This window comes from Apium graveolens, chromosome 5 (assembly GCF_009905375.1).
Source record: "Apium graveolens cultivar Ventura chromosome 5, ASM990537v1, whole genome shotgun sequence".
Lineage (NCBI taxonomy): Eukaryota > Viridiplantae > Streptophyta > Magnoliopsida > Apiales > Apiaceae > Apium > Apium graveolens.
The window spans coordinates 35,707,474-35,734,265 of NC_133651.1; positions in this window are offsets into that span (position 1 = coordinate 35,707,474).

Below are 26,792 nucleotides of genomic sequence, written 5' to 3' on the forward strand. Positions count from 1 at the left end.
GAAGCTTCACTATTTCATGCACCATTAAAAAGGTGTCATTTAACAAATTCTTATGTGACTTGGGAGCTAGCATCAATCTGATGCCCTTGTCAATCTTCAAGAAGTTGGACTTGTCTGATCCAAAGCCTACTTATATGACTTTGCAGTTTGCCGACTGTTTTATTACATATCCGTGAGGTATTATGGAGGATGTCTTGGTCAAGGTGGATAAACGCATCTTCCCTGCTGATTTTGTAATTCTTGATTTCGAGGAGGATAAGAAGATTCCCATAATCTTGGGAAGACCTTTCTTGTCTACTGGCTGAACCTTGATAGATGTGCAGAAAGGTGAGCTCACCATGCGAGTGATGGATCAGGATGTAACTTTTAATGTGTTCAATGCTATGAAATTCCCTACGGAAAATGCGGAGTGTTTTCAGGTGGAGATGGTCGATTATGTGGTTAATTATGAACTCGATCGTTTGCTAAGGTCTGATGCCTTAGAAAAAGCCTTGTTGGGGAATTCCGATAGTGAAGATGATGAAGGTGAAGAGCACTTGCAATATTTGAATGCTTCTCCCTGGAAGCGAAAGATGGAAATGCCTTTTGAATCTCTTGGATTGAAGGAGCTGAAAAGTGCTCCAAAGCACCTCAAGATATCTATTGAGGAAGCTCCTACTCTTGAGCTTAAGCCTTTACCTGAACATTTGAGGTATGCGATTTAAGGTGATGCATCTACTTTGCCTGTTATTATTGCCTCTGACCTTTCAGGTAGTGATGAGGAAAAACTCTTGAGAATTCTGAGAGAATTCAAATCAGAAATTGGTTGGACTATAGCAGATATTAAGGGAACTAGCCCTTCGTATTGCATGCACAAAATTCTACTAGAGGAAGGAAGCAAGCCTACTGTTGAACAATAGAGAAGGCTAAATCCGATCATGAAAGAGGTTGTGAAGAAAGAAATCCTCAAGTGGCTAGATGCAGGGATCATCTATCCTATTTCTAACAGTTCATGGGTGAGCCCAGTTCAGTGTGTGCCAAAGAAAGGTGGTATCACTATGGTAGCTAATGCGAATAATGAGCTTATTCCTACACGAACAGTCATGGGATGGAAAGTTTGCATGGATTATAGAAAGCTAAACAAGGCTACAAGGAAGGATCACTTCCCTCTTCCTTTCATTGATCAGATGCTTGATAGGTTGGATGGGCATGATTACTATTGTCTTTTGGATGGCTATTCAGGATATAATCAGATCTGCATCGCTCCAGAAGATCAAGAGAAGACTACATTCACATGTTCTTTTGGTACTTTTGCATTCCAGAGAGTTTCTTTTGGGATATGTGGAGCACCAGCCACTTTTCAGAGATGTATGATGGCTATCTTCTCTGATATAATTGTTAATAATGTAGAAGTGTTCATGGATGATTTCTCGGTCTTTGGAACTTCTTATGATGAATGCTTGCACAATCTTGGGTTAGTGCTAAAAAGGTGCGTTGAGACCAATTTGGTTCTCAATTGGGAGAAATGTCATTTTATGGTGCGCCAAGGCATCATTCTTACTCACAAGGTTTCTAGTAAGGGTCTTGAGGTAGAAAAAGCCAAGGTGGGGGTTATTGAAAATCTTCCTCCACCAATTTCTGTTAAGGGAATTCGCAGTGTTCTTGGTCATGCGGGTTTCTATAGGCAATTCATCAAGGACTTCGCTAAGATTTCGAAGCCGTTGTGCAATTTGCTAGAGAAAGATGTTCCGTTCAAGTTTGATGACGAGTGCCTCGCTGCTTTTGAGACACTGAAGAAGAGTTTGATTACGGCACCTGTCATAACTACACCTGATTGGTCCGAACCATTTGAAATGATGTACGATGCAAGTGACTATGTAGTTGGAGTAGTTCTTGGGAAAAGAAGGAACAACATATTTCATGTAGTCTACTATGCTAGTAAGACTCTAAATGGTGCTAAACTAAACTACACCACTACTGAGAAAGAACTTTTGGCTATTGTCTATGGGTTTGAGAAATTTTGATCTTATATGCTTGGGACGAAGGTGACAGTTTTCACTGATCACGCTGCAATTCGATATCTCGTCATGAAGAAGTAATCGAAGCCTAGGTTGATTAGATGGGTTCTTTTGCTTCAAGAATTTGAGTTAGAGATCAAGGACATAAAAGGTACTGAGAATCAAGTCGTTGATCATCTCTCTCATTTAGAGGATCCAAGTGCAACTTCGTTACATAAGACATTAATAAATGAGTCTTTTCCTGATGAACAGCTGTTTGGAGTGCAAGAGGAAGAACTGTGGTTTGGAGACATTGTGAACTACCTTGTGAGTAATATCATGCCTCCCGACTTGTTGTATGGTCAAAGGAAGAAGTTTCTGCATGAAGTGAAGTGGTATATGTGGGATGAGCCGTTTCTTTTTCGACAAAGAGCTGACCAAATCGTCAGGAGATGTATTTCTTATAGCGAAATGGGGGGAATCTTGCAAGATTGCCACTCAACGGCTTATGGAGGACATTATGGTGGAGAAAATACATCTCCTATTCTTCAAGCAGGTTTCTTTTGGCCGTCCTTGTTTAAAGATGCTCATCAGTTTGTTTTGAAATGTGATCGATGTCAATGTGTGGGTAATATGTCCAAGAGGGATGAGATACCTCTTAATGTGATTCTCGAGGTTGAAGTCTTCGATATTTGGGGAATTGACTTCATGGGGCCATTTGTCTCATCTTGTAACAATCAGTATATCTTGTTGGCGGTTGATTATGTCTTGAAATGGGTTGAAGTTAAGGCTTTTCCAATGAACAATACGAAGGTAGTGCTTAATTTTCTTCACAAGAAGATATTCACAGGATTTGGAACTCTAAGAGTCATAATCAATGATGAGGGGCCGCATTTTTGCAATCATAAGTTCACTGCTATGATGCAAAGGTATAATGTGAATCATCGTATTGCTACGGCTTATCATCCTCAGACGAATGGTCAAACTGAGGTATCTAACAGAGAGATCGAGCGTATTTTAGAGAAAGTTGTGTGTCCATCCAGAAAAGTTTGGTCTTTGAAGCTTGATGAAGCTGTTTGGGCGTATAGAACAGCATATAAGACTCTATTGGGAATGTCGCTGTTTAAGTTGGTTTATGGTAAGGGGTGTCATTTTCCGGTGGAGCTCGAGCATAAAGCGTATTGGGCTTTGAAGAAGTTGAATCTGGACTTGGATGCAGCTGAAAAGAAGAGGATGCTTCAATTGAATGAACTCAATGAGTTTCGACTTCAAGCTTATGAAAATAACATAATGTATAAGCAGAAAGTCAAGAGGTGGCACGATAGGGGTCTAGTGCTCAAATTATTTGTGTCGGGGCAACAAGTTCTTTTGTTCAACTCTAGTCTCCGACTTTTTCCTGGAAAGTTAAAGTCAAGGTGGTCAGGGCTGTTTGTTGTCAAAACTGTGTTTCCACATGGAGCGATGGAAATTTTTGAGAATGATCCGGGCCAAGCATTCAAGGTAAATAGTAAGAGGTTGAAGCATTACTATGGTGACACGATAAACCGCGAGATGGTTAATGTCGTTTTATTTTCCGTTTGATCTCGCGATTCTATGTCAAGCTAATGACGTAAAGCAAGCGCTTCTTGGGAGGTAACCCAAGTTTGTTGTACATTAGTAGATAGAGGAAGAAGAAAGAAAGGAGAAAAACACAAAAAAAATCAAAAAAATAAAAAATTTAGGGGCCAAGTATAGTGGCACGGCGCGCCCGCGATGAGGAAGCGGAGTGGCCGCGCCAGTTTTCCAGAGATAGAGCGCGCCCATGCTGCCTAGCGCGGCGGCCGCGCTAGAAAGACAAAAGCACAGCGCGCCCGTGCTGAGGTAGCGCGCGGCCGCGTTGCCCCCGAATTCCGAAAAAATAATAAGCTGGGAATAAAGATAAATTAGGGGACTTCTTTTAAAAATCAATTTCTACCCGAATTTTACTCTTCCACATCCCAAAATTCCCTCTCCAAATTAACCCATTATTCAAACTATTCCCATAATCAATTCCGACTTCTATTCCATATCTAATTCTCTTCTCACCTCCTATATATACACACACTTATACACAAACTTCTGAATCACTTCTCAAATTCTCAAACACAATTCGCTCTCAAACACTTATCTCTTATTCTCTCTTATTCAATCCCAATGGCACCGAAGAGACAAAGAACTCAAATAAGCAGCAGCACCACTGATTTTTCAAGTGTAGGTGATGTGAGGTCAAGGTTTTCAACTCCCGAGGTTGAACCGGAGTATAAAAGGCTTCTCTCGAAGCCTATAGCCAAGGAGCGTGGTTTTCTGCTATCGGGGAAGGATGGTAGGTTGTTGGAGATGATCTTGGAGATGGGCTGGGTTGCTTTTTGCGTGGCACCCGCTGCTGTCCCCATGAGTGTTGTTCGAGAGTTCTATGCTAATGCTAAGGCGGAGAAGAATGGTTTCACTGAGATTCGGGGGATAACGATGGAGTACAGTGTGGATGCTATAAGAAGGGTGAGTGATCAGCCTGCGAAGAAGCCCGGTCAGGACACCTGGAATGATAAGACTCCGGAGGACTTTAATTTGGATTTGATTATTTCTAATCTATGTGTGCCTGAGATTCATTGGAAGTTTAAGAGGGGAACGAATGATTATTCCACGTTCCCTACTTCGAGCATGCACAGGTTTACTCGTGCATGGAATGCGTTTATTTGTGCTAACATCATGCCATCTTCTCATGTGCATGATATGACTGTAGAGCATGCACGGCTATTGTGGGGGATTCTTCAGGGTGATTATGTGGACCTTGGGATGGTTATCTACCAGGGTATTCTAAGATTTTTGTGAGGGAGTACTACGGGTTCTATACCCTATGTGTCAATTGTGACGAAGCCATGTGTGGCAGTTGGTATTCATTGGCCAGCACACGAGCAGCTCCAGATTCCGAGTGCTCCGATTGACAACACCACTTTGGCGATGATGCAAGAGTGGGATGGAGGTAATCCTGATTTGAAGAGGCTTGGGTATTCTTTTGATCATCTTCCTGGTGGGAGGCCAGCTGCCGGGGCTACTCAGACGAGCAGAGCCGCTTGGAGGTCTCAGTTGGGTGAAGAGGCTGGTCCATCACAGCAGAAGCAGGAGGAAGCAGGAGCTGATGTTGGAGTTGGTATAGGCGTCTAGCGAGGAGGATGGATGCGATGCATGACATCCATAGTTGGTTTGCACGTGATCTCACCCAGGCATTAGGGACTGCTTTCAGAGCCACATGTGTTGACATCCAGTGGCCAGTATTTGTGAGGATTCCGTGTATCCACCTCCAGATACGCTTGACACTCCACCCGTTGGGGGTGAGGATCCTGATTCCGAGTAGGTATGCCTGATTCCTTACTATTACGTTCACTGAGGATAGTGAAAATTTTAAGTTTGGGGGTAGTAGTTGAAGGAATATATTTTGTGTGAGTCGCATATAGTTTGTATATTCATGATAGTTTAGTGCATATAGTTGCATTTGCCATGGTAGTTTTTTTGTAGTTTTTATGATAGTTTGTTCATATAGTTTCATGCATTTGCATAATAACATGATCCCTTAGATGATTTTTTCCGATTGATTTGTGCTAGTGTAGTGATGTCGTATTTAGTGATGTTAAGTCTTATCGGATTGATTTGCATGCTAGAGACAATTGTATTTCACTAAGTCTTATAGGTTGCTTGAGTGCTACATCATGATCATGGTTTGCTTGTTTGTCGAAGTTTAATCGCTTGTTTATATTTCGAATTTAGGATATTCTCTTAATAATAAATTAACATGGATATTTAAAAATTGGAGAAAATTGGATTTCATTGCTAGTTATTGTGGCTAGGTGTCAAATGGCTAGTAGCCGGCTCATATTTATATGAGTAGGGGTTGAGCGAAATGGAGCGAAATGGAGCGAAACGCACTCATTCAGAAATTTGTGAAAAAAAAGAAAAAAAAAAGAGAAAGAAAAATAAATAAATAAGTGTTATGTATAATTGATCACGAGTGGGCTCTTTAGTACTTAAGTTATTAATTTCTTAGGGGACTTTGTGCCTAGTGACCTAAGGCTTTTATAGTCTGGGATCCGCTAACCTAACACTCGCTACATGGGTACTATTGTATAAGTCTTTTGTGGACCTCACTCATTGCGCGGTCAAATAAGCATACTTGTGTTGTTTTGTTGTGAATAAGAGCATAAATCCACATAAAAATCCAATATAAGAATTGAAGTGTATAAGTTATTTTAAGTCTAGCTTTTATTTTATTTATAACCTTGCGACTGCTTCGATGAGTAGTGAGTCCTGATTATTAATCTAGTTGTGATAGTATGTCTATAAGCATTTGCACACACGCACGTCTCTGGTTTGTAAGTTGATTTGTAAGGTTTGATTGATCTGTATGCGAATAACTGCATTTGTTGAGATGTTGCTTGTTGATTGGTCTATTTATTCTATGGGGATCGTTGCATTCATTTAGTTGCATTCATGCATTTTTATTTCTTGTTCTTTGAGTCTGTTTATGCTTGAGGACAAGCATCGATTCAAGTTTGGGGGTATGTTGAGTGGCATTTATGACACTTTATAATGCTCCATAAAGCTTTGAATTGGTGTTTTTGTACTCAAGTTCTTGGTGTTTTAATGTGTTTTCTAGTGTTTTTGCATTTGACGCATTAATCCGGAATTCAGGAGAATTAACATTGATTTGATGCTAGTATGGTGTTAGGATGGTGTCCAAGGAATAAAGCTCGTGAAGTCCAACTCATTGCAGCAAGAAAAGAAGAAAAATGGAATTTTCTCCACAAGGCCAGCGCGCCCGCGCTGTCATAGCGCACAGCCGCGCCCAAAGTATAGAGACACAGCGCGCCCCCGCTAATCAAGCGCGCGGCCGCGCCGGGATTTCTGAATCCTGATTCTTATGGGCTTTTGATTGGAGGACTTCTACTACGCATAGGCTGCTATATATACCTAAATAAAGGTCATTTTTCATAAGGAGACGTACCAAAGCACAAGGAGAAGGTGTAAGAAGACCATTTTAGCACAATTTAATGAAGGCGAATAAGATCTAGTTTATACTTGTGATTCTTTGTTCTAAGTTATAACTTTGGATGCTAGTTTTCTTATTCATGAACCTATACTCTTATTTCGTACTTGGTTAATTATTTATTCATTATAAAGACTATGTTTATTATACCATGCTTTCATCCGAACCTACAGTGATGATGAGTCCGATTATGGGCTAATCGTTATCGTGGGGTTCTTTCGGATTTATTTATGGATTTCTTTAGCTACTTTATTTCGAAGCCTTAGTGTAAGGTGATTGTATGATAACCTAGTTTTGGTTGTGCTTATTCGTCTTATGAGCGTCGCGAACTTATAAGATAGCGTGTTAATCTTTAATGAAGCGAAAGTGAATTTAAGGGTTTAGAACTTACCATGCTAGCATAGGTTCATGTGTTATTGTTATGCATGATTCGTAGGTAATTTTAACCATCTTACTTGCCCTATGTAATCACGATAGGTAACTTGTGCATTAAGCCATTATGTTATCAAATTCTATAGATATATAGGGTCTCAATATAATTGGTGTCAATTGAGCTTCTATCTCTTTTGTGGATGTCTGGTAGTCTGTTATTCGTACAATGAAAGTTGGCGTTTATCAGTTTCGTGTTGTCTGATTAGTGTCATCACCATTACATGCTAAGGTTAAGAATGAAAAGGCTATTGAATGAAGTATTTAATAAAGTTAGAATTCCATGTTTGTGTCATATATTATTCATATCTCTTTAATCTCTTAGTTAATGTTCTCTAGTATAATTCTCAATAGTTAATCATAGTATTATCAAAACCCAATTTGTTATTCATCTTAGCATTGAATAATAACCATATCATTGTTGCATAAGTGCATAAATCACAAATTTAATCTAAACCTGTCTCTGTGGGAATGAACTAGAAATAATTCTATATTACTTGCGATCGCGTATACTTGCGTGAATTATTAGCGCGTGTTTAGCGACTAACAATTCCTTTCAAATTGTTTTAGCTCCTCCTGCATAGCTAAAACCCAGTCAGGATCCAATAGAGCTTCTTCTACCTTTTTAGGTTCTTCCTGACATAGAAAGCTGCTATACAAACATTCTTCTTGAGTTGTTTTCCTTGTTTGCACTCTAGAAGATGCATCACCAATAATTAGTTCAAAAGGGTGATCTCTAGTCCATTTTCTCTGTTGTGGTAGATTAGCTCTAGATGAAGAGGCCTCATAGTTGTCTTGATGTGTGACTGAGTTTTGATTAGAAGAAACTCCCCCTGAGTGTGTGGATCTTTGACTTGAAGTTGGGGTTATTCTTGTTTGTGATCTGTATTGACTTTCAACTCCTATTGATGGATCAACGGATGCTGATCTTTTCCTTTCGATGGATGATGCAGATTTTTTTCAATGGATGATGCACTTGGTCTTTCAACGGATGTTGAGTTATGTGCTTCATTAGTTGTATATTTTTATATATTATTTTCAGATATGATTTCTTGATCACTTTCATCACCACTATCATCACAAATCATCTCAACATTATCAAATTTGAGGCTTTCATGGAATTCTCCATCTTGCAGTCCTTCAATCTTTTTATCATCAAACACAACATGTACAGATTCCATAACAATGTTGGTTTCGAGATTGTAGACTCTGTATGCTTTTCCAACTGCATATCCAACAAAATTCCCGCATCAGCTTTGGCATCAAACTTTCCATGCTGATCAGTTTGATTCCTTAAGATATAACATTTACAGCCAAAGACTTGAAGAAATTTTAATGCTGGCTTCCTGTTCTTGAACAATTGATATGGTGTCATGAATTTTGCTTGATTAACCAAAGAAATATTTTGAGTGTAGCATGCAGTATTTACAGCTTCTGCCCAAAAATATGTTGGTAACTTTGATTGTTCTAACATTGTTCTTGCAGTTTTAATAAAAGATCTATTCTTTCTTTCCACCACTCCATTTTGTTGTGGAGTTCTTGCTGCTGAAAACTCATGCATGATCCCATTCTCTTCACAAAATAATCACATCACAGAATTTTTAAACTCAGTTCTATTGTCACTCCTGATTCTCCTTAATTTGAAATTAGGATGATTGTTGACTTGCCTTATGTGATTGATGATGATTTCACTAGCTTCATCTTTGGATTCGAGAAAATATATCCAAGAGAACTTTGAGAAATCATCCACAATTAATGGACAATATATTTTTCTTGAGATGGACAATATATTGACTGGTCCAAATAAATCCATGTACAGTAGTTGTAAAGGTTCTTCAATTGTTGAATCAAGCTTCTTTCTGAATGATGCCTTGATCAATTTTCCTTTTTGATAGGCATCACATAATCCATCCTTTGAGAATTCCAGTTGTGGATTGCCTCTTACCAAATCTTTCCTGACTAGCTCATTCATAGTCTTGAAGTTAAGGTGGGACAACTTCTTGTGCCATAGCCAACTTTCATCTTGACTTGCCTTACTAAATAGACAAGTAACAGATTCTGCATTTGATGAGTTGAAGTCGGCTAGATACATATTTCCTTTTCTCACTCCAGTGAGAACCACTTTGTTGTTTTTCTTGTTGGTCAGAATAAAGGCTTCATAATTGAATGTTACTGAGTTGCCCTTATCACAAAGCTGGATGATACTCAACAAATTGTGCTTGAGTCCATCCACTAAGGCAACTTCCTCAATGATGACATTATCCTTTGAAATCAAGCCATATCCCACATTATAACCCTTGTTGTCATCTCCAAAAGTGATACTTCGACCAGCTCTCTCCTTGAACTCATTGAGCAGGGTAGAATCTCCAGTCATGTGCCTTGATCACCCACTATCCAAATACCAAAGATTCTTTCCATTTCCCTACACACAACAAAATTAAATCAAGTTCATTTTGGTACCCAAGTTTCCTTGGGTCCTATTTTGTTAGCCCTTTTCTTAGGTTTCTTAGACCTTTCCTCATTTGACTTAGGTATTTGAGTTTCATCCTTAGTCATTTGAGTAGGACCTTTGACGCCATTCATCATTACAGAATTATCATGCACAGGCTGATTAACATGGAAATGCATATTTTGTATAAACATGTAATTCCAGTAAGGCATGCTAAATGACATTTGTGGCATACTAAATACAGCATAAGGATTTTGTGCAAATGGAATATTAGTAAACTGTGCATTCAAACTACGTGCAGGCATAACATTCACAGGCATTGTAGGCATACTAGGAAATGAATGAGGTGCAGACATGGGAGCAGGCATAGGAAGTTTGCAATTAACAGAAAAATGATTAACACTACCACAGTTCACACAGATTTTTCTAGGTGCATATTTATCAGGTGTGTAGTTGTTATGTTTGTTAATTCCTACTTTCCCGTTCCTATTGTTTTTCCTCTTAGATTCTGTTTTAACCTCAATTTTCTCCAATCTGTCATTCAATTGCTTGATTGACAGATGCCCTACATTGACTCTCTTATCCTTTTTCACTTAACTTGTTTTTCCTGGAACAAAGTTCTTAGAAACTGATCCATATTTCTCATTTAATTTAGCTAGCTTGGCTTTGCTAACTGGCTTACTTTCACTCAACGGATGTGGTTCCTTGTCTTTCGATGGATAATTCTTTTGATCATTCAACGGATAACATTCATCATCCCTCGAATCAACATCCGTTGAAAGTCCTTCAACCGAATTGGAATCAAGTTTCTCCTTGCTCTTTTTCCAGGCTTCGTCACAGAAGGATTCTATACCTTGAACTTTAGTAATTTGAGCATGGACATCTCTAGATGATTTCCATGCCTTAATTACCTTATGTTCTCGTTCAAGTTGCTTTCTTAAAATCTCCTCTTTCTTTAAGGATTCAGTTAGTTCATCTTTGGCAATCTTGCACTCTATCTTCAATTTTTCAAACTCAACAAATTGAGTCTCTAACATATTGTTTCTTTCACTTAAAAACAAATTGTTCTCTCTAATTTTAGTGTTTTCTTTAGTGAGAGATTTGAGTGTAACACGCAGACGATATAACTCAGTAGACATGTCATTTATAGCATCATTACACTCAGCTTTAGATAAATATGCTAGATTAGTGGTGATTACCTGATTACTGGATGAATTGACTTCTGTTTCATCTGATTTGTCCATAAGTTCTAGATTGACATAGCTTGTATCATCATCTTCTTCTAGTCCATCGGCAGCCTAGTCATTTTCCTGTGTGATGAAATCCCTTTCCTTTTGTTTGAGCAACTCAAAATATTTCTGCTTGTAATCCACATGCTCAAACTTCTTTTTTCCAGAATCAGACTTTCTACATTCACTAGGAAAATGACCTGCCAAGCCACATTTGAAACCCTTGAAATTAGACTTGTCAACCATGTTTCTGTTTGACTTGGATGCTCCGAAATTCTTCTTGAATTTGAGCTTGGAAAACCTCCTGGATAGAAAATCCAGATGATCATCTATGTCATTCATGTCATCTTGACTAAGATGTTCTTCATGTTCAGCTACTAGCCCTTTTCCCTTGCCTTTACAATCTCTAGGGTTTGGTGCAGATTCAACAACTTCAACCTTTGTCTCCTTCTCTTTTTCTTGCTCAGCAACCAATGCAATGGATCCTCCTTTCTTTCTTCCTTTCCCCAGCTTCTCAACTTGCTCTATTTCAAGCTCATAGGTTTTTAGAATCCCAAACAGTCTGTCCAAGGTAAATTCCTTGTAGTCTTGAAAGTTTCTTAGTGAAACTATCATAGGCTTCCATTCCCTTGGTAGGGATCTAAGGAATTTGAGGTTTGAGTCTTTTGTTTGATAGATCTTCTATGCAACTTTAGAGAATTTAGTAGCTATAAAAATCTACTAAATATGTTAGTGAGTGACTCACTTTCTTCACTATAAAAATGCTCATATTACTGAATTAAGAGTTACATTTTTTTCCCTTACCTGCTCAGTTCCATCACATATAACTTGAAATGTATCCCAGATATCTTTGGTAGTTTTGCAATTGATGATTTTATCAAACATGCCACCATCAACACCATTAAAAAAAATGTTCATGACCTTCTTATCCTTATGAACTTGTTCAATATCTAGATCAGACCATTCTGCTCTAGGCTTTGGGATGGATGGCTCATTTCCTGTAGCAGCTCTCATAGGAACATATGGACCTTTCTCAATACAGTCCATATATCCTTCATCTTGAGAAAGGAGATGTAGGTGCATCTTCACCTTCCAATGGTGATAGTTATCTTTTGTCCAGAAAGGGAATTTTTACTCCAGCATCTTTTCTGCTCATCTTGTTAGTTGTTGTGATCTTTAAGCTCTTTGTTCTTCAACAGCTTACTCTGATACCAATTGTTATTCCCTAAAAATCTAACAAAGAATTACAAAAGGGGGGTTGAATGTAATTCTGGCTACTTTTTCAATTATAAGAACAGTTCTACTATGAATATATATTTCTATGTTTGATTTGGCTATGGTACGAAATGAAAGTATTGATGAAATTAAAACACAAAGTAATCAAATACAAGTATTTAAAAACTTTCTGGTGGATTGAACTTTTCCACCAGAGACATATATTAAATAGAGAACTCTGTGTTACAATGTTGTATACAGCTGCTTACAAGTTGAACTACAAGGACAGAGAAATTCTTTACAGATTTAGCTTTTTCTATTTCTCCGGTAATTGATTACTAACTTGGATAAAGTTATACTTGCTACACTTGTTTCATATATCACCAAGTTACATGATAAAAAGACAAAAAAAATAAGACAAAATGTTTCTACTCTAATTTCATGCTGCTTCATTTCTCAATCCAGCATCTTTGAATATCTTCAGTTTAGCATGGAAATGCTTCTTTGTTCTCTAAAACCTGTAATTAGGCTGCCACATACCATTTGCATACAATCAATGCATGTGACTGTCAAGTCACTATCAACTGCTCTTTTGAATTTGATCATCCGTTGATACTTCACTGGATCATCCGTTGAAACTATGGTTAATCATCCGTTGAAACTTTGGCTGATTATTCGTTGAAACTTTGTGAAGCATCTGTTGAAGCTTTAGCTGATCATCCGTTGAAGCCTAGTGAAACATCCGTTGAGACTGTCTTCATATCAGTTAACTCCATTTCGTTTATACAAGATTACAAGGCATCTAATATTTATAATTAACCAACCTATCTTGCATATCAATCTAGTAGTCAACATGACTTAAACATTATACAACATCTAGTTCACTAAGGCATTACAATATGCTGAAATGTGTTGCTAAACTTATTATTACATAAGCTACTCTTTCAACGGATGTTGAAGTGATCATCTGTTGAAAGCTACAAATACACTAAATAATATCTACTAAGTGTTTTGTTTAACTTATCATCAAGTTTACAACATATTCTTAACAGCAACAAATGCCTATACATAACAAGACTAAGTCATATTGACAATCCTAAAGATAAGTTGTATGATAATAAATATTTGTATTTTGTATTTGCATTCCTTGAGTCTGTAAAAATGTTAAGTAGATTAGACTAGAGAATTTTTCTGTGAACAACCTTCAAGCTAATGAATAAACTCCGGAAGAAGATCAATTCTTGATCATGCCTCAAAGAGAAGTGTAGCGGCTTGGATTTGAATAATAATATTCTAGAAAAAATGTTTTTAGTCAGATATCGACAAGTCACAGATCAAGTGATATCGAGAAGTCTATCGAGAAGTCCAAAATAACTTGTAGAGAAGTCCCAAGAGATATCGACAAGTCAACCCGCATGTAGAGATCTCAGATATTGACAAGTCAAAAGGTATATATAGAGAACTGGAGATATCGACAAGTCATTTTTCATGTAGAGATCTAGAAATATCGATAAGTCAAAGTCTTCATATAGAGAACTCAAGATGTCGACAATTTAAAAGCACATGTAGAGAATTGGAGATGTCGACAAGTCATTCTACATGTAGAGAACCGGAGACCTCGATAAGTCAAAGACACATGTAGAGAACTCAAGATTTCGATACGTCATTATACTTATCGATATGTGGCATCTATACAGAATAAAAGAGATCTCGATAAGCTATCTCATAATTCAGAATACAGACAAGTTCAAGATTCAAGATTATCAATCAACAAACAATTCATTTACTGAATTGGAAAGACTACAAAAGCAGCTTGAAGAATACAAGATCAAGGGCCAAGATTCACTTGAAAAAGGATGATCAAAGACCTACAAGATTCAACACAGATTTCTAACACCAAAAAAGGAAATAAACAAGATAGCTTTAGAACACGTGTTAGTACATTTTAGTGCAAGTTTTATAAACCCGTGATGTTGGTCTATAAAGCATGCATGGGTCCTTAGTTTAGGAGTAATAAAACAGATCTAGACAAATCTTGTATTCTCTCTCAAGATTTGTAGCTGAGTTCTTATTTCTAAGAACACAGATTTGTAGCAAAACAAATTTGATTAATACAATCAAGTGAGTTTTTGATATCTAATTTTGTGCGTTTACCATAAAATAATTTATCTCTACAAGTTCATATTTGCTTTATTCAAATTAATCCAAATACTTTCAAAAGAGAATTAAAATTCAAAGAAACACATTCACCCCCCCCGTGTTATATTTCATTGCACTTAATATCTAACACTTATAACTATATGTAACGATGATAATTATTAAAATAAAATTATAAAAAAATATAACCAACATTTAATTTACTCATAAGTTAAAATAATATTTAAAAAAAGAAAGAGAGAATATGCCTTATCTAATAACTATTTTCATCATAACTCAAAAATCCTTGTAGCATAATGGTTATAACCAAGGGCGAACGCAGGCCCGAAATATGAGGGGGCCGAAATATTTTCATAAATGGAGATCTTCGCTCTTTCAAGTCACCAAAATTATTCATAATCAAATCTACATTGATTTTAAACTTAAATGGATAATTCTTTTACCTCAAGTGGGGAGAAGGCTTGATTTAATTCTTAAAAAGCTACGTGAATTTTGGTTTGTGGAAACTAGAAGTAGACACAAGAGAGTTCAATTTTAGTATACAGAGCTGATAGAGTGGAAGTGTTTTGATATATCTTACTTGCTCATTGGGCTTTGTATGGGCCAAAATTGAGATACTTTTCTAGTTTTATGAACTACTTAGTATTAAGTGGGAGAGGTCTTTTTATTGCACATCCCATTAATATACAAAATACATACTACCAATATAAAGCTCCTGGAAAAATGGGGGGGGGGACCATGGCCACCCATGGTCTTATCCTGCGTCCGCCCCTAGTTATAACATTAACCCATGGTCTTATCTTGCGTCCGCCCTTGGTTATAAAATCAACTTTCTACCAGGTTACCAGGGGTTCGAATATTAGCTCTAACAAATATTATTTTATTGGATGGGAAAGAGTAGATAAGCTATATAGAGTTGCCAGCTAGCTTCTATAGTTCGTATCCCGGATGATAGAGATAAAATACATAAAATTAATATTATAAGAATAATATATTTAACATATATTTGATCAAATAAATTTAGGGGTCAAAAGATTTATAAAAGAATAAACTTATAATTAATTGTAACGATGAAATCTATTAAAATAAAATTATAAAAAAAATAGAGTTAAATATCAAATTTACCACTATATAATTAGCAAAATATCAAATTTACCACCGATTAATTCGAGATCTCAAATTGGGCATTTTCACACAAAAATGCAAATTTTCGGTGATAAATTTGAGATGCCGTTAGCTAATGACCGACTTGAAAAGTGGCCAATTTGAGACCTACCTATTTTAAAGTGGCCAATTTGAGACCCTAAATTTGTCCGTGATAAATTTAAAACTTTGCTAATTATATAGTGGTCAACTTGATAATTAACCCTAAAAGCATATAACCAACATTTCATTTACACAAATGTTAAAATAATATTTAAAAATAGACTGAGAGAATGTGCCTTATCTAATAAGTGTTTTGATGATAACTCAAAAATCCTTGTAGTATAATGTTATAACACTTTCTAATAGGATATCAGGGGTTCGAAGATTAGATTTAACGAATATTATCTTATTCTAACTCAAATTATATAATATTGGCATTTTTTTGAATTTTTAATATATAAGGGCAAAATCAGTTGGCTGATTTTTTAAAATTATTGATAAACCACTGATAAATCAGCCAAAAATATTTATCAAATTTTCTAAATCGCCAATAAATCAATTATAAATTATATAATTTTTTTTTAAAATTATTTGATAATCATAAATCGATACCTTAATCGATTAGTTATGAATTCTGTAACTATGATTTGAAAAATGATTGTTAGATATATTTGATAATGTCATGACTAATATGATTTGTGTTTAGTTTTCAGATCTTACTTAACAGGACAAATCAGTATTTAACTGGAAATCAGTACTTATACTGAAGTCAGAACTTAAGATATCAGAACTTAAGTTGTCAGAACTTAAGTTATCAGGAGATATTTATCAAGAGATAATATCAGGACTTAAGGAGACTTTCAGATAAGGAAGGTGGTTGATTGAAAGGAAAGAAGATCAAAACAAACGCAAGAAGAGATATGCATGAAGAAGGAATTCTATGAAGAGTAGAATACTTGGAAGAAAAGATAACTAGTTGATATATTTTAGGAAGCAGAATTATATTCCATATCAATTAGAATTTATCTTGTAACTGTGTAGTATATAAACACAGACATAGGGTTTATACTATATGTGTTATTATAATCGAAGTTATTATTTATTATAACCCTAGCAGCTCTCGTGATAAGTTGTTCATCACCGAGAGAGGACAGTTCCATATTGTAACAGAGTTTATTGTGTTAAATAAAATCTGTCTTCTGTGTTTTTATATTCGATTTGATTGTGATAAACACTGTATTCAACCCCCTTTACAGTGTGTGAGACCTAACAAGTGGTATCAGAGCAGATCTGTTAACACACAAATAGTTTAAGATCCAAAAATAATCATGTCTAAAGAAGAACAAACTCCAACCAAGCCCACCAAAATTGAAGAACCTCCGAAGACTCAAATCCATAATCGATATGGGACTATTAGAGTTCCCATACTGAAACCATCTGAATATCCCATATGGAAGGTGAGGATGTCTATGTTTCTGGAAGCTACAGATCCAGAATACCTTGACAGAATCAATGAAGGACCACACAAGCCAACCAAACTCTCTGTTGTAGTTGCAGGTGAACCAACAAAGTCTGTACCAAAGGAGAAGAGTGATTACACTGCTGAAGATATCTCATCGATTGCTAAGGAAGCTAAGGTATGACACTTGCTGCATAGTGCCATTGATAATGTCATGTCAAACAGGGTAATTAACTGCAAGTCTGCAAAGGAAATATGGGATGCCTTGGAGACAAGATTCCAGGGAACTGATTCAATTAAGAAGAACATGAAGACTATACTCACTCAAGAGTATGAGCACTTTGACTCAAAACCTGATGAGTCATTAACTGGTTTATATGACAGATTTGTCAAACTCTTGAATAATTTGTCAATAGTTGACAAGGAATATGATCTTGAAGATTCAAACCTTAAATTCCTGTTAGCTCTTTCTGAAAGTTGGGATTTGAAGGCCACCACTATAAGAGACAACTATAATCTTGAAGAAACAACTCTTGATGAAAGATTAACTTCTGAAAATCTTTTTTATAAAAAGAGGAATGATTATTTAGAAAAAAAGTTAGTCATGTTCCATCAAACTCAGAAAGATAGAGATGATGCCTTTTATGTTAGGGATGAAGTACTTAAAATAAATGAATCTCTAAAAACTGAGTTAGAAAAGGAAAGAGAGATTAGCAGGACTTAGACTAACTCTGGCAGAACAACTCAGAATTTGTTAAGTAGTGAAACTGGAAAGAAGGCTTAGGTTATGAAGATGATAAGAATGATAAGGGAACTATAAAAATTGAGCCTATAGTTGTTAAACAAAAGCCAAAGGTAAATCCTGTTAAGTTCGTAGTTGTAAAGTCTGATATTGATAAATCAGAAGTTAAAGAGAAATTAACTTCTGACAAACCAAAACAGGATAAGCGAACTGAAGTTAACATACGCTTAATGACAAAGAAGCAGCTTAAGCATAAGCTGAAAGATGTTAAGAATGTAAACAAGGTAAAGCTCCCTAGGAAAAATAGGAATGAAAAGGAAGGTATGAATAAAAGTAATGATTATAAGCCTGTTCCTAATGCTCCTAGAAAGAAATGTTATAATTGTGGAAATTCCAACCATCTGGCTTCTTTTTGCAGGAAAAATAAGTACATAAACTCATTACCTTCAAAGTCAGGAGTTAAGAGTCAGTCTGTTAGATATAGGCCACAAAATCTTTGTTTTCATTGTGGTAGTTTATGGCATTCCATTTATACTTGTAAGGAATATCATAGTTTGTACTATGATTATTATCAAATAAAACCTTCTTTAAAGAAAGTTAGCATTATTCCTTCTAGTGTAAGTTCTGATGCAAAGTCTGATATTGTAAATGCTAATAAGAAAAATGTTAACATAAACTCTGATGCTAAATCCGCTGCAAATGTTAACAAACTTAATAAGGCCAAAGGATCCAAGCAAGTCTGGGTCCTTAAAACTAATCATTAGTGGTCTTTGTGATTGCAGGGCAACAGGAAAAACATCCTAGTTCTGGACAGTGGATGTTCAGGACATATAACTGGAAATAAAGCCCTGCTATCAGAAGTTGTGGAGAAAGCTGGCCCAAGTGTTTCTTATGGAGATGGCGACATGGGAAAAACTTTGGGATATGGCAATATCAATCTGGGGAATGTCATCATTGAAAAAGTAGCTCTAGTCTCAGAACTTAAACACAATTTGCTGAGTGTTAGTCAAATCTGTGACAGAGGTTATCATGTGGATTTCTTTGAAGAACACGGTGAAGTTGTAAGCAAATCTACAGGCAAAGTTGTTCTGAGAGGATACAGGCATGGTAACATTTATGAAGCCAAGCTTTCAACAAGTACTGATGGTTCTTCAATCTGTCTGTTAAGTAGAGCATCAATTGAAGAAAGCTGGAATTGGCATAAGAAACCCTCTCATTTAAATTTCAACAATATAAATGAATTAGTCAAGAAAGATCTTGTGAGAGGTTTGCCAAAATCAGTATTTGCTCCTTATGGCCTTTGTGATTCCTGTCAAAAGGCAAAACAAAGAAAATCTTCATTCAAGAGCAAGACTGAATCTTCAATTCTTGAGCCTTATCACCTACTACTTGTTGATCTATTTGGTCCAGTGAATGTCATGTCTATTGCAAAGAAGAAATATGCTATGGTCATAGTGGATAAGTTCACCAGATACACATGGGTTTAATTCTTGCACACAAAAAGTGAAACTGCATCTATCGTGATTGATCATGTCAAACAACTGGATAAAGTGGTTAAAGACTCTGTAAAAATCATAAGAAGTGATAATGGCACTGAGTTCAAGAATTTGATTATGGAAGAGTTCTACAAAGATCAAGGAATCAAGCAGGAATTCTCTGCTCCTGGAACTCCAAACCAAAATGGAGTTGTTGAAAGAAAGAATATAACTCTCATTGACGCTGCACGAACTATGCTTGATGAGGCAAAGTTACCAACCTATTTTTGGGCTGAAGCTGTGCAGACTGCTTGTTTTACTCAAAATGCAACACTCATTAACAAGCATGGAAAGACACCATATGAGATTGTGACGAAAAAGAAGCCAAATCTGAAGTATTTTCATGTATTTGGATGCAAGTGTTTTGTTCTTAAGACTCATCCTGAACAGCTATCCAAATTTGATCTAAAAGATGATGAAGGAATTTTTGTTGGATATCCATTTTCCACAAAAGCCTTCAGAGTCTACAATTTAAGAACAAGGGTTGTCATCGAATCTATCAATGTCTCTTTTGATGATAAGAAGATTACAGGACTTGAAGATTTCAATGATCATGATCAGCTGAGATTTGAGAATGAAGTTTTAAATTCTGATACTATAAAACCTGACAGTCTAAATCCTGACAGTATAAATCCTGACAGTCTAAATCCTGATACTGCAAACTCTGATGGATTAAACTCTGATGTTATTAGAATTGTGCTGACTATACCAAAGGAAGATGCACCTGTGCAGGGGGAGCATACTGAAGATACAACCACATCTCAAGAAGCATCATAACCTACAACTGGCTCTTCAAGTTCTGATTCATCAAGTTCTGATGGGCCAAGTTCTGATAATTCTGGGAAATCCAATTTTGAAGGATACAACTCAGAGAGCATAATTTCAGGGGGAGCAACAGAAAAGGTTGATGAAGACAGCATGGATCATGGGGGGGCATCCAGTTCTAGAGAAAACCTTCCATCTGCAAAGAAGTGGACTAAAGCACATACACCTGACTTAATTATTGGAAATCCTGATGCAGGTGTCAGAACTAGAACAACTACATCAAATGAATGTCTCTATCACTCTTTTTTTTCTCAGACTGAACCAAAGAAAGTGGAAGAAGCTCTTCAAGATGCTGACTGGGCGCAAGCAATGCATGAAGAGTTAAATGAATTTGAAAGAAATAAAGTCTGGACCCTAGTGCCAAGACCAAATAACAGATCTGTACTTGGTACAAAGTGAGTGTTCAGAAACAAAACTGATAGTGATGGCATAATTACAAGGAATAAAGCAAGGCTGGTTGCAAAATGATATTCTCAACAGGAGGAAATTGATTATGATGAAACATTTGCACCAGTTGCTAGATTGGAAGCCATAAGGATATTTTTGGCTTATGCTGCTCACAAAAAGTTTACAGTCTTTCAAATGGATGTGAAAAGTGCTTTTCTTAATGGAAAGTTTGAAGAAGAAGTTTATGTTGAACAAACTCCAGGTTTTGTAGATTCAAAATTTCCTAATCATGTCTACAGACTTGACAAAGCACTTTATGGCCTTAAGCAAGCTCCAAGAGCCTGGTATGAGACATTAACTCAGTTTCTTCTAGAAAGTGGATTTAATAGAGGGACTATTGACAAAATACTGTTTTATCTCAACCATGGAAAGGACTTACTTTTGGTGCAGATATATGTTGATGATATCATTTTCAGTTCTACAAATGACAGACTTTGTAAAAGGTTTGCCAAGCTAATACAGTCAAGATATCAAATGAGTATGATGGGAGAACTTAGCTATTTTCTGGGCCTTCAAGTCAAGAAGAATGAAGAAGGAACTTTTATTTTTCAATCTAAGTACACCAGAAATTTGTTGAAGAAATTTAAAATTCAAGATTGTTCAAGTGCATCCACTCCTATGGCCACTGCAACAAAATTGGATAAGGATACTGGTACATCAGTAGATATTACTGATTACAGAGGTATGATTGGCTCACTACAATATCTAACTGCAAGTAAACCTGATATCATGTATGCTACCTGTCTTTTTGCAAGATTTCAAGCAGATCCAAGAGAACCTCACTTAACAGTTGTGAAAAGAATTTTCAAATACCTTAAGGGTACAGTTGATCTGGGATTGTGGTATCCTAGAGAATCAGACTTTAAGTTAATAGGTTACTCAGATGCAGATTTTGCAGGATGCAAAATTAACAGGAAAAGTACAAGTGGAAGCTGCCAATTTCTTGGAGGCAGATTAGTTTCTTGGTTTAGCAAGAAACAGAAGTCAATTTCCACATCAACTGCAGAAGCAGAGTACATTGCTGCAGGAAGCTATTGTGCACAGATTCTTTGGATGAAGAATCAGTTACTGGATTATGGGTTAGAATTTTCTAAAATCCCTATTTACTGTGATAATCAAAGTGCTATTGCTATGACAGGTAATCCAGTTCAACACTCAATGATAAAGCACATCAGCATTAGGTACCACTTCATAAGGGAACATGTGGATGAAGGTACAGTGGAATTGCATTTTGTTCCAACAGATCAACAACTAGCAGATATCTTCACAAAACCACTATGTGAAGCAACCTTTACAAGATTGGTAAATGAACTTGGAATGGTTTCAGGTTCTTTTTCTAAATCTGCTTAGTTTATATTCTGATACATCAGACTTTATGATCAGTATTTAAAGATATTACCATGTGTGTGAATTCTGTGCCTAAATTGAAAATTTTCTTAAATGCTGATTGTTGTCTGATGTGAATTTCTAAACTCTGATAGTGATATGAATGTTTCTGTGACTATTCAATCTAATGAGGATAATTGTGATAGATGCTGACCTAGTAGTCTTTAATATACTAAGGATCCCATGTTTGAAGTAATTGTTTATGTGGAAATCTTTTAACACAAGCACATTATGATATTGAGCTTAGTTGAAGTTTACTTTGTGTATCTTATTACTAAGTCAAAAACTAGAATAGTGCTTCTTATCTGTTAAGTTCTGATGTTAGTAAATCTGGTGAATGTACTAAGTGCTGATAAGCCTCACTTATCAAAAGAAAAAGAAAAGAAAAGTAATAAAAATCAGGTACTCCTTTGAGATCTAGAGTAAAAAATATGGAAGGGAAGACCCCAGTGCATTGCTGGTATCAAGTAATATGCATTAGAAAAGCAAAATAAAGTTTTCTTGGTGACTTTTCACATTCTCTGATTACCGGAGAAATACTCTGATAATAGCATAAATTCTGATAAGCAGTTGTGACTCACTTACACTGAGAAGCCACTGTAAAAAGGAATTTCAGAAGATGCATAAAATGAGCACAAAACAGTTGAGGTGGACTCATGCATGAACTCATTTTATAGTAGACTTCAGAATAATGACAGATTTTAAGCAAAATTTTTAGTTATGCCTTATTTCAAAGATGTACTGAAGTGAATCAGACTTTACTCTTTGTCTGATATTTAGCTTAATGCACACACATACACTGCATATGAATGATGAAAATTACTATGGTGATAAATGTTATTTTGGATGAACAGTTTAAGTGTTAGTTGCATAAATTCTGAGGACAAGTTCTAATGATTAAGTTCTGATGTACCCATATCAGTATTTGTATGAAGAATTACAGGAATAAACATTCACTTTTCGAGTTAAGAAGCCATATTCTGATGACTTTTAAATTCTGATAATAATTAAGTTCTGATGCTGACGTGGCAGTATTTATTTACTTGGTTTATTTTTGGTCATTACCTCAACGGTCATATTTTTTTTGAATATTGGTTTATGTGAGATAAAGCAGTAATAATCATTTGTTTAGTGGGAACAGTTTTTTTTTAAAAAAAACTGAACGTGCAAAGTCATTATTGCTTATTTACCGTGCCCATTAACTTTTGCCTTAACTGCTACATGTTTGATAGGTATAAAGGTCTGTTCCACTCCTCATTAACTGCTGTAACGTAGGTTGTCTAAGTAAAAGAGATAAAAGATTTTCAAATCTTTTATTCATATTTTTATTCTATTTCACTCTCTCTCTTTTCTTATTCTCTCACATTTTCTGACAGTTCACTATACAGACATTTCAACAAACACCTTTCAGGCAAACAAGTTTCTCACTTATTTCTGATGGCGCCCAAGGATTTAATTGTTGACGGAGCCAAGTTTGTACCAAATAACTATGCTGCAATCTTGAACAAGGCTGAAGCTCCATCAGATTTGCACTTTGTGCAAGATTTCTTAGCAAATAGTGAGATTGGGTATGCTTTGACCCAACCTCAAACCATTTCAAGCCAACAAGTATTGACATTTTGGCGGACTGGGATTTTTTATGATGGTGGTGCTGCTGGTACTCCAAGCATCGTATTTGAAGTAAATGATGTTGAACATGTAGTAACTCCTGGGACAGTTCGCAAAGCTCTCCACTTACCAGATGGCTGTACATTCTCAACAGTGGAGGACCCTGTTCTACAACAGCTTATGGCAAATTTGGGTTATGAGAAAAGTTTGGGAAAGCTTGGATAACTGAAAAGAGCAAATATCATGAAAGAATGGAACTTTTTCTTTGATTGCATCACTAAGGCATTCGCCAATAAATGCTCCAACTTTGATGCCATTCCAATCATGAGTCAGCGAATCGGGTATGCTCTTATTCATCAAACTCATTTTGATTTTGCAAGTGTTGTGCTAGGTTTCATAGGGGATAGGATGATAGAGGATAGGAATGTAGTATACTTTGCTAGATTCTGTCAGCTTATATATACTTGTTAGATATATTTGATAATGTCATGGCTAATATGATTTATGTTTAGTTTTCAGATCTTACTTAAACAGGATAAATCAGTACTTACTGGAAGTTAGGAATTAAGGATATCAGTACTTATATTATCAGGAGATAATTATCAGAAGATGGATATCAGAACTTAAGTACTGAAGGACGATCAGATAAGGACAACAGCTGATTAAAGGAAAGAAGATCGAGATAAACATAAGAAGAGATATGCATGAAGAAGGAATTCTATGAAGAATAGAATACTTGGAAGAAAAGATATCTGATTGATATATTTTAGGAAGCAGAATTATATTCCATATCAAATAGCGATTATCTTGTAACTGTGTAGTATATAAACACAAACATAGGGTTTACACTATAAGTGTTATCATATTCGAGAAGATTATTCATTGTAACCCTAGCAGCTCTCGTGATATTTGTTCATCACTGAGAGGTAACAGTTCCATACTGTAACAGAGTTTATTGTTTCAATAAAGTTTGTTTTATGTTACTCGAGTTATTAAAGTTTGATTTGATTGTACTTTACACTGTATTCACCCCCTCTATAGTGTGTGTGTGACCTAACAAGTGGTATCAGAGCCCTTCTGTTAACGCACATACAGTTTAAGATCCAAACACAATCATGTCTGACACAGAAACTCCAACTAAGCCTACCAAAACTGAAGAACCTCCAAAGACACAAATTCAAAGTCGGTATGAGACCATCAGAGTTCCCATACTGAGACCATTTGAATATGCCATATGGAAGGTGAGGATGAACATGTTTCTGGAAGCTACAGATCCAGAATATCTTGATAGAATCAAGGAAGGACCTCACAAACCAACCAAGCTCACTGTTGTAGTTGCAGGCGAAGCAGCAAAGACTGTACCAAAGGAGAAGAATGATTATACTGCTGAAGATATCGCATCAATTGCTAAGGATGCTAAGGTACGACACTTACTGCATAGTGCCATTGATAATGTAATGTCAAACAGGGTAATTAACTGCAAGACTGCAAAGGAGATATGGGATGCTCAGGAAACAAGGTGTCAGGGAACTGATACAATTAAGAAGAACAGGAAGACAATACTCACTCAAGAGTATGAACACTTTGACTCAAAGGCTAATGAGTCATTGACTAATTTATATGATAGATTTGTCAAACTCTTGAATGATTTGTCACTGGTTAATAAGGAGTATGATCTTGAAGATTTAAACCTTAAATTCCTGTTAGCTCTTCCTGAATGTTGGGATTTGAAGGCAACAATAATAAGAGACAACTACAATCTTGATGAAACAACTCTTGATGAAATTTATGGAATGCTCAAGACTCATGAACTTGAGATGGAACAAAGAAGCAAGAGGAAAGGAGGAAAGTCAAGGACAGTTGCTCTTAAGGCTGAAGAAGAATCCCCCAAGGCAGCTACCTCAAGGAAAGACAAGGGTAAAGCTCTTTTCACAAAGTCTGATACTGAGTCATCAAGTTCTGAAAGTGATGATGACTCAAATTCTGAAAGCTTGCCTGAGACTGATGCTGATGAGGAGATGATGAAGCTGTGTGCTCTTATGGTGAAAGGGATCGAAAAGATTACATACAGGAAGTTCAGGAAGGGAAATAAGTTTTCGAGGAAAGGCACAAGTTCTGATAAGAAGAATTTCAGAAGATCTGAGGGCAGAGGAGGAAAGTCTGATAGAGGAGATTATACCAATGTCAAATGCTATAACTGTGGTGAGAAAGGCCACATATCTCCTGATTGCAAGAAAGTGAAGGGTGACAAAGGCAAGGCTCTTGTCACAAAGAAGAAAAGCTGGACAGACACCTCAGACTCTGAAAGTGAGGAGAATTATGCTTTGATGGCAAATGCTGATAAAGCAAGTGCTGAAAGCAGTTCTGAAGCTGCTGAATCAAAGGTACCTTAGACTACTTATGCTTTTCATACTGATGATATTAATGAGTTGAGAAGATATCTTAAAACCATATTTGTTAGTTATAGAGATCAAACTTTAACATGTGAAAGATTAACTTATGAAAATCTTGCTTTTAAGAAAAGAAATGATTTCTTAGAAAAAGAGTTAGTTATGTTCCATCAAACTCAGAAGGATAGAGATGATGCTTTTTATGTTAGGGATGAAGTGCTAAAAATGAATGAATCTCTTAAAACTGAGTTAGAAAAGGAAAGAGAGATAATCAGGACTTGGACTAAAAATGACTAAGAAGCAGCTTAAGCATAAGCTGAAAGATGTTAAGAACGTAAACAAGGTAAAATCACCTAGGAAAAATAGGAATGGAAAGGAAGGTATGAATAAAAGCAATGATTATAAGCCTGTTCCTAAAGCTCCTAGGAAAACGTGTCATAACTGTGGAAGTTCTAACCATCTGGCCTCTTTTTGCAGGAAGAATAAGAACATAAACTCATTACCTTCAAAGTCAGGAGTTAGGAGTCAATCTGTTAGATATAAGCCACAAAATCCTTGTTTTCATTGTGGTAGTTTATGGCATTCCATTTATACTTGTAAGGAATATCATAGTTTGTACTATGATTATTATCAAATAAAACCTTCTTTAAAGAAAGTTTCCATTGTTCCTTCTAGTGTAAATTCTGATTCAAAGTCTGATAGTGTAAGTTCTGATAAGAAAAATGTTAACATAAACTCTGATG